At 46.2% G+C, this 14,431-nt stretch overlaps 1 long non-coding RNA gene across 1 annotated transcript; it reads right to left on the minus strand.

The window, feature by feature from the left end:
- Positions 1 to 1,710: 1,710 nt before the first annotated feature.
- Positions 1,711 to 13,991, minus strand: LOC141046994 (uncharacterized). Its single transcript, XR_012219713.1, has 4 exons — positions 13,902 to 13,991; positions 9,757 to 10,729; positions 3,488 to 3,541; positions 1,711 to 1,791 (listed from the first exon to the last, which is right to left on the minus strand). It is a non-coding gene; the product is annotated as an uncharacterized lncRNA (long non-coding RNA).
- Between the last annotated feature and the right edge of the window lie 440 nt (positions 13,992 to 14,431).

Here is a 14,431-nt window from a genome sequence, read left to right on the forward strand (position 1 = left end):
CAAACTGGACAATCAGTAGGAGGCTGAACCATACACCGTCATGCCTTCAAACTTAATACCAAGGTATGCCTCGTCAGTAAAGATGAAGGAGAAACCTCAGCAGCAGTGTTGAGGGATCATCTGAAAGTATGCCCTGACCAATTGAGAAACAAAAAGGAAGACCAAAATGTCCCTCATCCCATAGAAGAGGTGGAAGAGAAGAGCCATACCATTCTTGGAGCCTTCCCCGGTCTTGGACGCAGGTGAATCAAGCCATCGTAGTACCTGTCCTGATCTTTCCCCAGCCTACTGCACCTGAAGCAGCAGAGACTCTAGACCCAGTAACAGATGCCACATCTGCAGTGGAATGTGAAAATCTGCCTCCTGCTAGCGGTGAATCTGTCAGACCCACGGTGAGTCTAAGAAGTTGCAGACGGCTGCCCAGTTTACCAGTAAGATGCAGGCCTACCAGTAGTACAGCATACGCTAGTAGGTCCACAGCATCAACAACAAACACACTAGGCCAGGCTAGGTCATTAGAGATACCAGTACTGTGTAGATCCACCCATAGTACGAGAGGTCAGGTCCAAGCCCGGTATAGGGACTAACATGTAAATAAGTTAATAATGTGTATAATTGCAACCGTTATGCATGAGAGCCTACAGAGACTTACTGTATTCGTAATAACCTATTGAAGGACAATTGGGCCACAGGACTATGTGTGGCCAGGACCTTACTTGTAAATAGTTACCCCAATGTGGCCTTGAAAATAAGCTGCCGGCATGGCCGAAAACCAGGCCCATCTACAGAATGCCCTGCAGCCACACCCAGGATCAACACACAAAGTGGGCTAAGGCGGTTCCCGCCAACCAAACCCCAGTTACATGGACAAAGGCAAATCCTGGACGGCAGCGTAAGGACTAGGCGTTGCAGTTACTATGTTATTGTTTTTCTTTATGGGTTTTGGTAATTTTTACATTTTTAAGAATCTCCATGTTCACCCCCATAGAATCTCCATGTTCACCCCCATAGAATCTCCATGTTCACCCCCATAGAATCTCCATGTTCACTCCTTTAGAATCCCCATGTTCACTCCCTTAGAATCCCCATGTTTACCCCATAGAATCCCCATACTCACCCCCCATATTTATACACATGAAAAAAAAAAAAAAAGATACACCACATACTCACCTCAGTCCCGTTCCCAGTATACAAAAAAACACGGCACTCCAGAGAAAAACAAAGGAGAATTGGTGCTCAAGTAAGGTTTCCAACCCATAGACATATACAAAATTACTTGGCACTCAAAACCGGAGAAGCAATTTTTTCTTTATTGTGCATCCAGACAAAAATAGACTCATATCATATGAACGTTTTCGGTCCAACAACGGACCTTCATCAGAAAGGTCTTTTTGTTTCTTTAGAGTAGACTGGAAGTTACAAAAAAGTAAACAAGAAAACAAAACAATATGTCAGAACAAAGCTATAGACATATAATACACTTTCACAATAATAAATAATCTGACGTCAGAAGCAGGATCTATAGTGAAGGAAAGTGACTGCAGACATTTATTCCAAAAGTGTAGATGCAGTTTTCAGATTTCATCTGTGCCATAAATGAGGGTGAGAACATGGTTAAGGAAAACGAATTTATGAGTAACAGAAAATTTTTTTCAGGGACTGAAGTCCACAACTATGGTGAAATGGCTATACAGTATGTAAAAAGGATATCCATGTGCTCCCCGAGTGTTCATCACTATAATAGAATAGAAATGTCCATACTGACGAATATGGATGGCAAGGAGTATATACCTGTAAGAGATACAGTAGGGTAAAAGATATCCTAAGGCAGGAATGAAGTCCTATAATGTTCAAAATAAGAAAAGAGCAAATAAGAGCGTGGTATGCAGCTGAATGGTACACAGAGAATACCAAGGGGTTAATGATTAACATGAGTGACCAAGATAATGTGGTTGAATTGTATGCTGTAAACCTCAGTACCTGTTTATTTTGTAATGACTGGAACAATATGGCTACATAAGGAGGAATAACACGGGTGTTAAATGATGCTTGGGATCAAAGCGTCAGGCTGTCAGCCTGTTTGTCAAAATCTTACCTAAGAGCCGCTGAAACAATCCAGGGTGCCGCCGTGAGAGGAGGACGCTGTGTGAGGCATGCTTCCGGGTTAAATGCCCTGCTGTAGCTGCATCATGAGAAAGTCATAGTGGTCACATGACTGTGGGGAGCTTACTGGGCATGCCCACAGATTCCGAGGCAAAATAAGAAGCGAGACCATCTCTAAAGTGGTCTTGTCTCCTGTGTTAGTATTCAAGGAAGGCATTTAACCCCGTAGTGATCTGGGGAGCCTGTTGTGAAATGTTGGCCATATTTAAAGGGGATTAAGTAAAAAATGGCGAGTTATAATGCAGCGATGATATGCCAGTGGCAAAAAAAGGAAACTGCTAGGAAGGGATAGTGGATTATTTAGCAGAGCGACGTATCTGCAATGTAGTGGGGCCAGCTATCGATTGGCGTATGATTGAGGAAATTGGAGTGGATCATATGTAGTCAGTCTCGAGTATCACAGAGGTCTGTGTGTAATGAGGTATAAATATGAGTGGATGCATGTACATATATACACATAGTTATGTGTACATACTGTGAGGTAGCGCTGTCATTTACTTAGGGGATTCTCGCTTGCAGCGAACAAAAACCAGTTCCGACATGGATTTTCCATCAAATCATACAGTCCTTGCGGTTGATTCACGCCTCATAAACCACAGCAGCAACAGAAAGTTCACTTAATAGCATTACCAGCATAGCGTCCATTATAATGCTTCACTCTTATTATCAATGTCCAGTACGCAGGCTCACTTAGCCTCACAATTATCTCACCCACGTCAGGGCTCCTCATGCGGCTGCAGCATTCCGCACACGTTCGTTCCCTCCAGGGAACTCTCAGGTACACATCACCATTGCTCCCAGCCACTTCACACGTGCTGTCTGGGAGGAAGCTCCATCTCTGCAGGACCTTCCACACTGGACCAACCAGGTCCCAGCATTCACCCCATGTGACCTACCCTGGCCACATTATATGGTCCATAGCTACGCCCACCAGGTCACGTGACTATGACCTCATCACAGGTCCTTCAGGCATTCACATAGCCTTTTACAACAGGCGTTTTCAGACACACCCCTGGGTGGGTTTGTAGGTAACTGGCCCGCCAAACTCCCAAGTTACCTAGAGACTTCTCCCTTATACCTTGAAATAACACCTCAGCAATACCATTGCTGATCAATACGCATAACTAAGTCTCCATCTCAAAGCCACCCCCTTTTGAGATACACAACCATCCTTCAGGAATCTGTCACTCATCCTCTCCCTTGGAACCTCCACACAGCGCCCACTAGCGGACATAGTGGTTACTACACCACAATACACGCATGCATGCTTGATTTTGAGGGAATATGTTGGAAGATGCAAAGTGGGTGCAAATACATACTATACCATTAGTGATAGGAATAGTGCCCAGTGGTAGAGTGAAAGACACGGTCAACGATTCTATAAGAGAAAGAGGTAAACAGAACACAACAGGGTTATTGACATTATAATGAGCATGAAAAACATGTTATAACAAAGTTATAAAAAAGTTATAAAAAGCCGACATCATAATCGGTGTTCAAGCCCTTAGGTTCTAGGGTTTGCAAGGTAAAGATCCAGTAGGCCTCCCTTTTTTTAGGATTTTAATCCTATTAGCACCCCTCCTCGAGATATCCACTATTTCCAAGACCTGAAACTTTAATTGTGAGATATTGTGATTTTTTTGATGGAAGTGGAATGGGAAGGGAAGCTGAGTTTTCTTACATCGGATGTTTGATTTGTGTTGGGACACCCTGTCCCTGATGGCCTGTGTTGTTTCCCCTATATAGGCGAGTCCGCACGGACACTTGATGATGTAAATGACATATGATGACTCACACGTGTAAAAGCCCTGAATGGGGATTCCCTGTCCTGTATGTAGGGAAGGTGACCTGACGGACGGACGGACTAGTCAGAGTGAAGAAAGATAGGTTTGCACAGTGTAGGTAGGAGACAGTGATTACAGTGGGGAAACAACTAGAAAAGTGTAGTGGACGTGCAGTACCTTGTGATGACCATTAGATGGCAGGGTGGAGTGTGAGCAAAGGACTTTACAGCAGCTTAGGGCTTTAGAAACCGTTGGTCATGGGGGGCGTGGTGACAGTTAGTGACAGTTTCAAGGAACCGGGGAAGTTATAAATACTGAGGGAGGGTTCCAGAAAGTTCCAGTCCCCAGGGGGAGCCCAGGTGACAGGAGGACTTCGCCAGTCTGTGTGCCCTGAGGAGAATCCGACCAAGGGGACTGAGGAGAGGGAAACGTTAGGGGGTGGTCCTGACAGAAAGATACCACAGAAGAGACGAGGCAGTGAGTGCCATATACCGTATTTGACACGACGACTGACCAGTGAAAGCGCTGTTGGTTATTGGGCCTAGGGCGGCCACAGTGGCGGACCTGGCAGGAACGTCGAACAAGTGAAGGAGGGACAGTACGCATATGTACGTCCTTATTGTAAAAGTACGGTGTGTAAACGGCTCTGGAAACGGAGGGCCGATAAGTGAAGAAACGTGCGGTGTGCTGCGGAGGCCGTCAGGCGGACGGCAAGTAATGAAATAAACTTGGACCTGTTGCACCCAGAATCTGCCTCATCGTGTCTCTGTCATCATCTCTGCGCGGTACAAAAGTAGGACCACCCCCCCCCCCAGCTCGGCACCCCACCACCGACACTACATTTGGCGTAGTCGGCAGGATCGCCGCCGCTAATACGCTATCTTCTGCGGCAGGCCTGCAACTGAAGGACTGAGGAAAACTTGGACTGCTCTATTTCGGATTATAAATACCTGTGGACTACCAATTACTGACCTGTGGATTATAAATTGGGACGCTGTGTCGGATCTGTGTTGCTTGCAGAGGATCCAAGGCAGTAGCTGATTCTGCCCAAGATGGCGGTATTACTTCAGCGCAGAGGAGAGGTCCGGGTGTTTGCAGTTGTTCAGAATGGACTGGGACCCCCTCCAACGTACCCCAAAAGGAAGCAATATATGCCCGGAGACCGACGTTTCCATATATTGGACCCTGGCAGATGGATGGAAAGGTCTGCCAACGCCCCACCCAGCAGGAGGAGTGGCACAGAAGAAAAACTTGGCTGCGGCTGTCTGACGCCATTCGAGTGCTGCCCAACGGACGGTATGAGATGCTGCGGGTGTCGGGGCATCGGCCGCCTAGAGTGGCAATGGCGGCGAGAGATGGAGCTGCACCAGAAGTCATCTTCAGATTTACGGGCAGGCAGCGGGATGCTTAACCTGGGGAGCAGAGCCTGAGGGGAGTCAGTGAGAACGGCTGCCACCAATACCAGCAGAGGACTTCTCAGCGGAGCCCCCGAGTCCGGAGGGAAGGCCCGCAGGACAGTGGAGCAAGGAACGGAGGCTGCGGGGGAAACTGCGTGATGATGAAACGGAGGCCGCAGCGCCGGGGAAGGTGAGAGTACCCCCGGCCCTACCAGTGCCTCCGCAAGCGGCCCCCACCATTCTGCTGCAGCACGCGGCCCCCTGCGCACCGGAAGGCCTAGTTACCACGGGCCCCGTGGTGTATGCAGAGCTGAGCGAGGTCCCCGCTCATGTCCCCGAACTACCCCGCCCGGAGTCACCAGTGCAGAGCTCACCTAAAGAAGATGCTGCTGCGCTTTCCCTGCTAATAGCAGCTGCATTGTTGAAATCGGCCGTTACTCCGACTCCGTTGGAAGTAGTGGATGCGGCCTGTCCTGAGGCCGCGGTTATGCCGCTGCTGGAGTCGGCTGCGACCGATTTAGCGGGCCCTGTGATTCCAGCCCCCGAGGACCCGGTTCTCCCCATTTGCCACCTGACCCCAGCGGCTGCTGGGCCGCAGAAATCTTTGGCCGTTTCTGTCTTGCGGTCTTTTTCAGCGGAGTCCCGCCCACCGGACTCCAGGGCCCGTGCTGTTCCCTCCGTGTGGGAAGCGGAGGTGATCAGGAAGAAAAAGGCCCGGGAGCAGGAAGTGTGGAACCTGCTCCACACTCAAGGAGAGGCCGTCATGGAAAAGAAGAGGACTTGAATGGACACCCTCAGTATCCCCGTGGAGCCCTCACCTCTGTCCATTGAGAGTGGTATAGACTGTCAGGAGTTCGATGCACCGTTGTGCAGATTATAAGGACAGTTGCATTTAGAAAAAAATTTTGTTGTTGTTTAACTGATGCAACTATTTTCTCTCTCTTTCTTTCTTCTTTCTATGTTCTTTATATATGAAAATATGTTTACCTGACAGAACGGGGATACGGAAAAGTGGAGGAGTGTCCAGGTCCAAGGAAGGGGGGGAGGAAGAAAGAGGAAATGCAATGTTATGTTATATTTTGGTTTTAAAAGTAAGAGAAAATGGAAAAAAAAAAAAATATATAAAAAAATGGGTACTTGTGCTATTATAAAGTTGTATGATGTATAATATGCAAAGTAAAATGCAACAGGTCCGGGTAAGGGAAGGTCTGCGGGACCAAAGGAAAGTGTGAGATCCGGTAGGGATCTAAGAGTTGAGGTCTGGGAGACCGGGACGCCGACCATGACATGTAATTGAAAGAAGGAAAATGAATGGGAAGATGTGAGAAAGACAGCCGTCCTAGGTCAGGTCCCCGACACCACGGACACCCCTGAAGAAGGAATGGCGGGCGCCGGCAATGATCTGGTAGGTGAGTGGCCTCGATCATGGCGTACCGGATAGTGAAAGGTAACAGTAGGGGAGAGTAGGGGAAAGATACACGCCGTAGAGAGAATACGGGTGTACCTTGCCCAATTTGAAAGATGTTGTCATGTGGCGTGCGCGCTGGTGAGTAGCAGTAGGCTGCTCAGAGCATAGTGCTCCCAGTATGGTTCGGCCCCCGCAGATAGTGGGTTTGGCTCAACTTCTGGTCCGACAACAGAATGTAGGTGTAGATTCAGAACGACGAAGGCAGGGATGACGATTGTCGAGGACGACAATGGACAAAGGAAGGGGGAGTGTAGGGAAGGTGACCTGACGGACGGACGGACTAGTCAGAGTGAAGAAAGATAGGTTTGCACAGTGTAGGTAGGAGACAGTGATTACAGTGGGGAAACAACTAGAAAAGTGTAGTGGACGTGCAGTACCTTGGGATGACCATTAGATGGCAGGGTGGAGTGTGAGCAAAGGACTTTACAGCAGCTTAGGGCTTTAGAAACCGTTGGTCATGGGGGGCGTGGTGACAGTTAGTGACAGTTTCAAGGAACCGGGGAAGTTATAAATACTGAGGGAGGGTTCCAGAAAGTTCCAGTCCCCAGGGGGAGCCCAGGTGACAGGAGGACTTCGCCAGTCTGTGTGCCCTGAGGAGAATCCGACCAAGGGGACTGAGGAGAGGGAAACGTCAGGGGGTGGTCCTGACAGAAAGATACCGCAGAAGAGACGAGGCAGTGAGTGCCATATACCGTATTTGACACGACGACTGACCAGTGAAAGCGCTGTTGGTTATTGGGCCTAGGGCGGCCACAGTGGCGGACCTGGCAGGAGCGTCGAACAAGTGAAGGAGGGACAGTACGCATATGTACGTCCTTATTGTAAAAGTACGGTGTGTAAACGGCTCTGGAAACGGAGGGCCGATAAGTGAAGAAACGTGCGGTGTGCTGCGGAGGCCGTCAGGCGGACGGCAAGTAATGAAATAAACTTGGACCTGTTGCACCCAGAATCTGCCTCATCGTGTCTCTGTCATCATCTCTGCGCGGTACAAAAGTAGGACCACCCCCCCCAGCTCGGCACCCCACCACCGACACTACATGTATGTGGGTGAAAAACTTTGGTACCTTTTTGTACATTGTTGCACTGTAAACAGTGTAGGCAGGGGAAAGTGCCTTGTTTTTGGGTCTGAAGAAATGTCTGTTTGGGTTGTATAGTGCTAGACCCTACATCAGCTTTTACCAATCTATCCTTCAGATTTCTGGGCCGGCGATAACACGAAAGGAATGTTACCTGGAACTCCGGAATGTTAGGATAGCTTTTAGTTAGGAGATTCCAGTGTCTTCTGATGGACGACTGTATCTGGTTGGAGAAGGGGTGATAGGTGCTAACAAAAGGGATGCGTTGGTTATTGGCACGTGTCTCTGTGGGTCTGGAGTTGTCCCTGGCTTTGGATAATGCTGCTAATGGGTATCCCCTGTTGTGGAACCTGTTCTCCTTATCTGTCAATCTCTGTTCCCTTAGCTCTGTGTCAGAGACTATTCTGTCTATCCTTTTAAACTGAGACTTCGGAGTTGCTTTCTTTATGGCTGATGGATGGCAGCTGTCAAAGTGCAGGAGACTATTCCGGTCGGTAGGCTTGGTGTATAGGTCAATAGCTAAAATGCCATCAGTGCCTTTGCATATACATGTGTCCAGGAAGTTAATACTGGTGGAACTGTGTTGGATAGAGAATTGTAACTCAAGCCAAATGCTATTGATGTGTTCATTAAAGAGTAGAAGTGATTCTAAAGGGCCATCCCAGATGCAAAATATGTCATCTATGAATCTGCGCCACAAGATGGAGTGTTTCTGAAACAGGGGGTGAGGATATAAAAAGTCATCCTCAAAGGCTGCCATGTATGCAATAACAAACGGGGGCGCCACATTGAAGCCCATCGCGGTGCCCTGCTGCTGGATGTAGAAAACATCCTTGAACATAAAATAGTTCTCTTTGAGGACCAGGCCCAAAAGATCAGCACAAAGGTGTCTAATCTTGGGGTCGGTGTTAGCGTAGCAGAGTAGCCTATCCGTGGCCTCCATCCCCTTGATATGAGCGATGGATTTGTATAGGCTACTCACATCCCATGTCACCAATATAGAGGTAATGGAGAGGGGGCCCAGTGATTTGATCAGGCCCAAGAAGTCATTAGTGTCAAGGATAAACGACTTTGAAAGTTTGACTAGTGGTGTAAGGATTTTCTCCAAGACTATTGCCAGGGGTGACAGGACAGAGTCAGTTAAAGAAACAATGGGCCGTCCTGGTGGTTTATGCAGTCTCTTATGGATTTTGGGCAGGATGTAGAATATGGGAGTGATGGGATCTTTCTTGGTGAGGAATTCCTTAAGCTTGGTGTCAATGGTGTCCTCCTGTGAATGAAAATCCACCACTGATTTAATTTTGGCTGTTATTTGGCCCAAGGGATTATGTGGAATGATTTTATAAACCTCCCTGTCTCCAAGTTGTCTCAGAGCCTCCTCCATATAGTCTGCCCTGTCCATGACAACTATGGCTCCCCCTTTGTCTCCTGGCTTAATTATTAGGGTCTTATCGGAGGATAGTTGTTCAATAGCTGATTTTTCAGAGGTTGTGAGATTCGCCTGAAAACGAAAACTGCCTATGTTGTGTGCAAAATTATTAATATCCCTTTCTACCAGAGAGATAAATGTTTCTATTGGTGGGTTATCTTTGGGTGGCATGTAGGTACTGGGGGTTCTTAAACCTAAGCCATGGAGTTCAAGTAGGGGGGGCGTAGGCGTACGCCCACTTGAATGGGCCGAACCTGGGGGCTGTTTAGAGAAATGAGAACGTAAGCGTAAGTTACGATAAAATCTCCGCAAGTCCATAATAAGCCAAATATATTAAATTTATAGACCGGACAAAAAGAAAGACCCTTCTGAAGTAGGGACAATTGATGGGTATCAAGGTGTTTAGAAGATATGTTGATTACCAATGGGAGAATATTACCTGGGATCTCGTCGCCATTTGGTTTCTGGAGTCCCCGGCGGCATTGGCCCCCCAGCCTCGTCTTCCTCTTGTTCGGCCCTGATACTGTCCTAAAAAAGAACCTGTAGTGATAGAATTTGAGGTGCCGGGTCTGCTGTCGGTTGAACCAGAAGAGCTCTGGGAGGTTGTTCGCCTGGTGAAACGCTGAGAGTCTCTCTATTGGTAAACCCGATTTTGGAGATAATCCCCCGTGTCCCGTAGAAATTTTGTTCTCTTTCTTTTCTCCAGCTCCAGTCTGTGGGAGCACAAAATCTCCTGATTTTTTGTTTTGAGCTCTTGGAAGGCTTCCTGGGACATGGTGCCCGTAAGTTAGTTTTCGATAGCCTCTATTTATGCTTTGACAGAATCCAAAATTATTTGTAAGGAGGAGACAGTGAGCGTCATCAAGTCGAAGGAACATTTGTTGAGTATGTGTTCAAACTTGGTGCAATACTCTTTATCGTGTTTAAAGAATGTCGGTTGAAGCGGAACCCGTAAACCCCTCGGGATTCGGTGTACTCTCAAATACTCTGCGAGTGTCACAATATGCAATTCTAAGTTGACTGCTCTTTTTGTCTCACGTTCAAAATCCCTGTTCTTGATCTCCTGTGTGGGGATTTGAAGAAAGTTGCTTGAGGCGGTCACCTTAGATAGAATTTCTGCAGTTTCAGCAACCTTGAAAAAAAAGTTTCACTTGACATTCTCAATGGTGCTCATGTAAGGAAAAGTCCAGTATACAAAAAAACACGGCACTCCAGAGAAAAACAAAGGAGAATTGGTGCTCAAGTAAGGTTTCCAACCCATAGACATAAACAAAATTACTTGGCACTCAAAACCGGAGAAGCAGTTTTTTCTTTATTGTGCATCCAGACAAAAATAGACTCATATCATATGAACGTTTTCGGTCCAACAACGGACCTTCATCAGAAAGGTCTTTTTGTTTCTTTAGAGTAGACTATAAGTTACAAAAAAGTAAACAAGAAAACAAAACAATATGTCAGAAGAATGCTATAGACATATAATACACTTTCACAATAATAATCTGATGTCAGAAGCAGGATCTATAGTGAAGGAAAGTGACTGCAGAAATTCATTCCAAAAGTGTAGATGCAGTTTTCAGATTTCATCTGTGCCATAAATGAGGGTGAGAACATGGTTAAGGAAAACGAATTTATGAGTAACAGAAAATTTTTTTCAGGGACCGAAGTCCACAACTATGGTGAAATGGCTATATGTAAAAAGGATATCCATGTGCTCCCCGAGTGTTCATCACTATAATAGAATAGAAATGTCCATACTGACGAATATGGATGGCAAGGAGGATATAGCTGTAAGAGATACAGTAGGGTAAAAGCAGTGGCGTAGCAACTGTTTGTGGCGCCCGGGGCGGTGGAAAAATTTGCCGCCCCTTTGGTCGTTGATAATCCAGAAACATCCGATGAGCCCACACTACACTCAAAGATCTAATTTTTAGTCTGCTACTAACTCTGCTGTTATTATCTCTAAATTTCCAGACTTTCATCTTCTTGCAGTTCTCTATCTAACATGACTGACCAGGGCACATGTGTGACGACAAGCTGCGTGTAGAAGCTATGACACCACTGACTGACCAGGGCACATGTGTGATGACAAACAAGCTATGTGTAGAAGCTATGACACCACTGACTGACCAGGGCACATGTGTGACGACAAACAAGCTGCGTGTACAGGCTATAACACCACTGACTGACCAGGGCACATGTGTGACGAGAAACAAGCTGCGTGTACAGACTATAACACCACTGACTGACCAGGGCACATGTGTGAGGACAGACAAGCTGCATGCACAGGCTATGACACCACTGACTGACCAGGGCACATGTGTGACGAGAAACAAGCTGCGTGTACAGACTATAACACCACTGACTGACCAGGGCACATGTGTGAGGACAGACAAGCTGCATGCACAGGCTATGACACCACTGACTGACCAGGGCACATGCAGGAAGATTCGCTGACGCTGGCACATGCAGCTATATAATGCTGGTGTAATAGGTGGAGCTCACTGACCTGTGCCCCCGCTCACACCGGCTGATCTCAGTCACCGCTGTGTAGCTCGCACGTCAGCCGCACATATCACCAGTCAGGATAGTACTCAATAAAAAAAAAATAAATAAAAAAATAAAAAACAAAAAAAAAAATCTGAACTGAGAAAAGTAAGTTAATGTGTATGCACAATGTAAGTGCATATTAACACATGACCATTAACCAGAGAAAACAAAAAGCAAAAAACACAAATATCCTGAACTAAAAAGTAAAAAATATATACTGCAAATAATGCATAAAGGTAATAATAATAATAGGGGTATTTAGTAAACATAATTTTGATCAAAATAATGTACAAGCCATCCCGCCACGTCACGGCAACCCTTGTGGGACAGTCCCTACTCTAGTATTTAAAACCTTTTCACTTGCCAAGTGACGTGAATGTGAATAAGGATCGAGCGGCTGAACCACTAGTAACAGCTTAGGCCAGACTGGATGGCTTTCCCAGCTCAGAAAAAGGGCGGTCACACCCATATATGCACTGAATGCACAATGAAATGAATAAAAAACAAATCTGAACTGAGAAAAGTAAGTTAATGTGTATGCACAATGTAAGTGCATATTAACACATGACCATTAACCAGAGAAAACAAAAAGCAAAAAACACAAATATCCTGAACTAAAAAGTAAAAAATATATACTGCAAATAATGCATAAAGGTAATAATAATAATAGGGGTATTTAGTAAACATAATTTTGATCAAAATAATGTACAAGCCATCCCGCCACGTCACGGCAACCCTTGTGGGACAGTCCCTACTCTAGTATTTAAAACCTTTTCACTTGCCAAGTGACGTGAATGTGAATAAGGATCGAGCGGCTGAACCACTAGTAACAGCTTAGGCCAGACTGGATGGCTTTCCCAGCTCAGAAAAAGGGCGGTCACACCCATATATGCACTGAATGCACAATGAAATGAATAAAAAACAAATCTGAACTGAGAAAAGTAAGTTAATGTGTATGCACAAAGTGCATATTAACACATGACCATTAACCAGAGAAAACAAAAAGCAAAAAACACAAATATCCTGAACTAAAAAGTAAAAAATATATACTGCAAATAATGCATAAAGGTAATAATAATAATAATAAGGGTATGGCTTGTACATTATTTTGATAAAAATTATGTTTACTAAATACCCTTATTATTATTATTATTACCTTTATGCATTATTTGCAGTATATATTTTTTACTTTTTAGTTCAGGATATTTGTGTTTTTTGCTTTTTGTTTTCTCAGGATAGTACTCAGCGGCGCACTGTCGCTGTCCTTCCTCTGTGATCATGTGACCACAACGTTACCCGGCTTCTACTACCACGCCCACCACTCTGGAGACCGCCCACCCGCTGACCTCAGGACCGTGAGCCTCTGACTGAGCACGGCTAGTGATAGTGACAAGATTATGCTTGTCACATACTTTCTCTGGTCCGTGCTGGGGCTGAGGCGCTATGGTCTCTGTACACCGCCGCTGCCTCTGGCTTCAGGTGCGATACTGCACCGTGGTAGGCGTGTACCTATAAGTACAGGACCCTTGACTGAGCATGTGATGTGTGTCACGTGACATGTCTTGTGCCTGCAACTTCTGGGGAGGCAGGTGCAAGAATCGCCTCACGAGCAGCCTGGACTACCGCCCAGACTCACCGGCATAAGGGACAGAGAGGAAGAGGCTGAGAGAGACACAGACAGAGAGCTGCTGCCGCGCCGCCCCTACACACATGCCGCCTGGGGCGGACCGCCCCCCCACGCTACGCCAGTGGGTAAAAGATATCCTAAGGCAGGAATGAAATCCTATAATGTTCAAAATAAGAAAAGAGCAAATAAGAGTGTGGTATGCAGCTGAATAGTACACAGAGAATACCAAGGGGTTAATGATTAGCATGAGTGATCAAGATAATGTGGTTGAATTGTAAGCTGTAAACCTCAGTACCTGTTTATTTTGTAATGACTGGAACAATATGACTGCATAAGGAGGAAAAACACGGGTGTTAAATGATGCTTGGGATCAAAGCGTCAGGCTGTCAGCCTGTTTGTCAAAATCTTACCTAAGAGCCGCTGAAACAATCCAGGGTGCCGCCGTGAGAGGAGGACGCTGTGTGAGGCATGCTTCCGGGTTAAATGCCCGGCTGTAGCTGCGTCATGAGAACGTCATAGTGGTCACATGACCGTGGGGAGCTTACTGGGCATGCCCACAGATTCCGAGGCAAAATAAGAAGCGAGACCGCATCTAAAGTGGTCATGTCTCCTGTGTTAGTATTCAAGGAAGGTATTTAACCCCATAGTGATCTGGGGAGCCTGTTGTGAAATGTTTGCCATATTTAAAGGGGATTAAGTAAAAGAGTTATAATGCAGCGATGATATGCCAGTGGCAAAAAAAGATTCAAGGAAAAGAACTTTTATGGATTAAGCGTGCGCTGCCAGACCATCACTCCTCACAAGTAGTGTGCTTTATACATTTATTCCCAACGCGTTTCAAAGTTAAAAACTTCTTCCTCAGGGGATGACATGTATAGACAGGTATAGACATCACCGGTTTTATATATACACAGTTCAAAAATTGGCGCCAAGGGTCACA

Source organism: Dendrobates tinctorius, unplaced genomic scaffold, assembly GCF_039654945.1.
Source record: "Dendrobates tinctorius isolate UK_male_01 unplaced genomic scaffold, ASM3965494v1 ptg000125l, whole genome shotgun sequence".
NCBI classification, from domain to species: domain Eukaryota; kingdom Metazoa; phylum Chordata; class Amphibia; order Anura; family Dendrobatidae; genus Dendrobates; species Dendrobates tinctorius.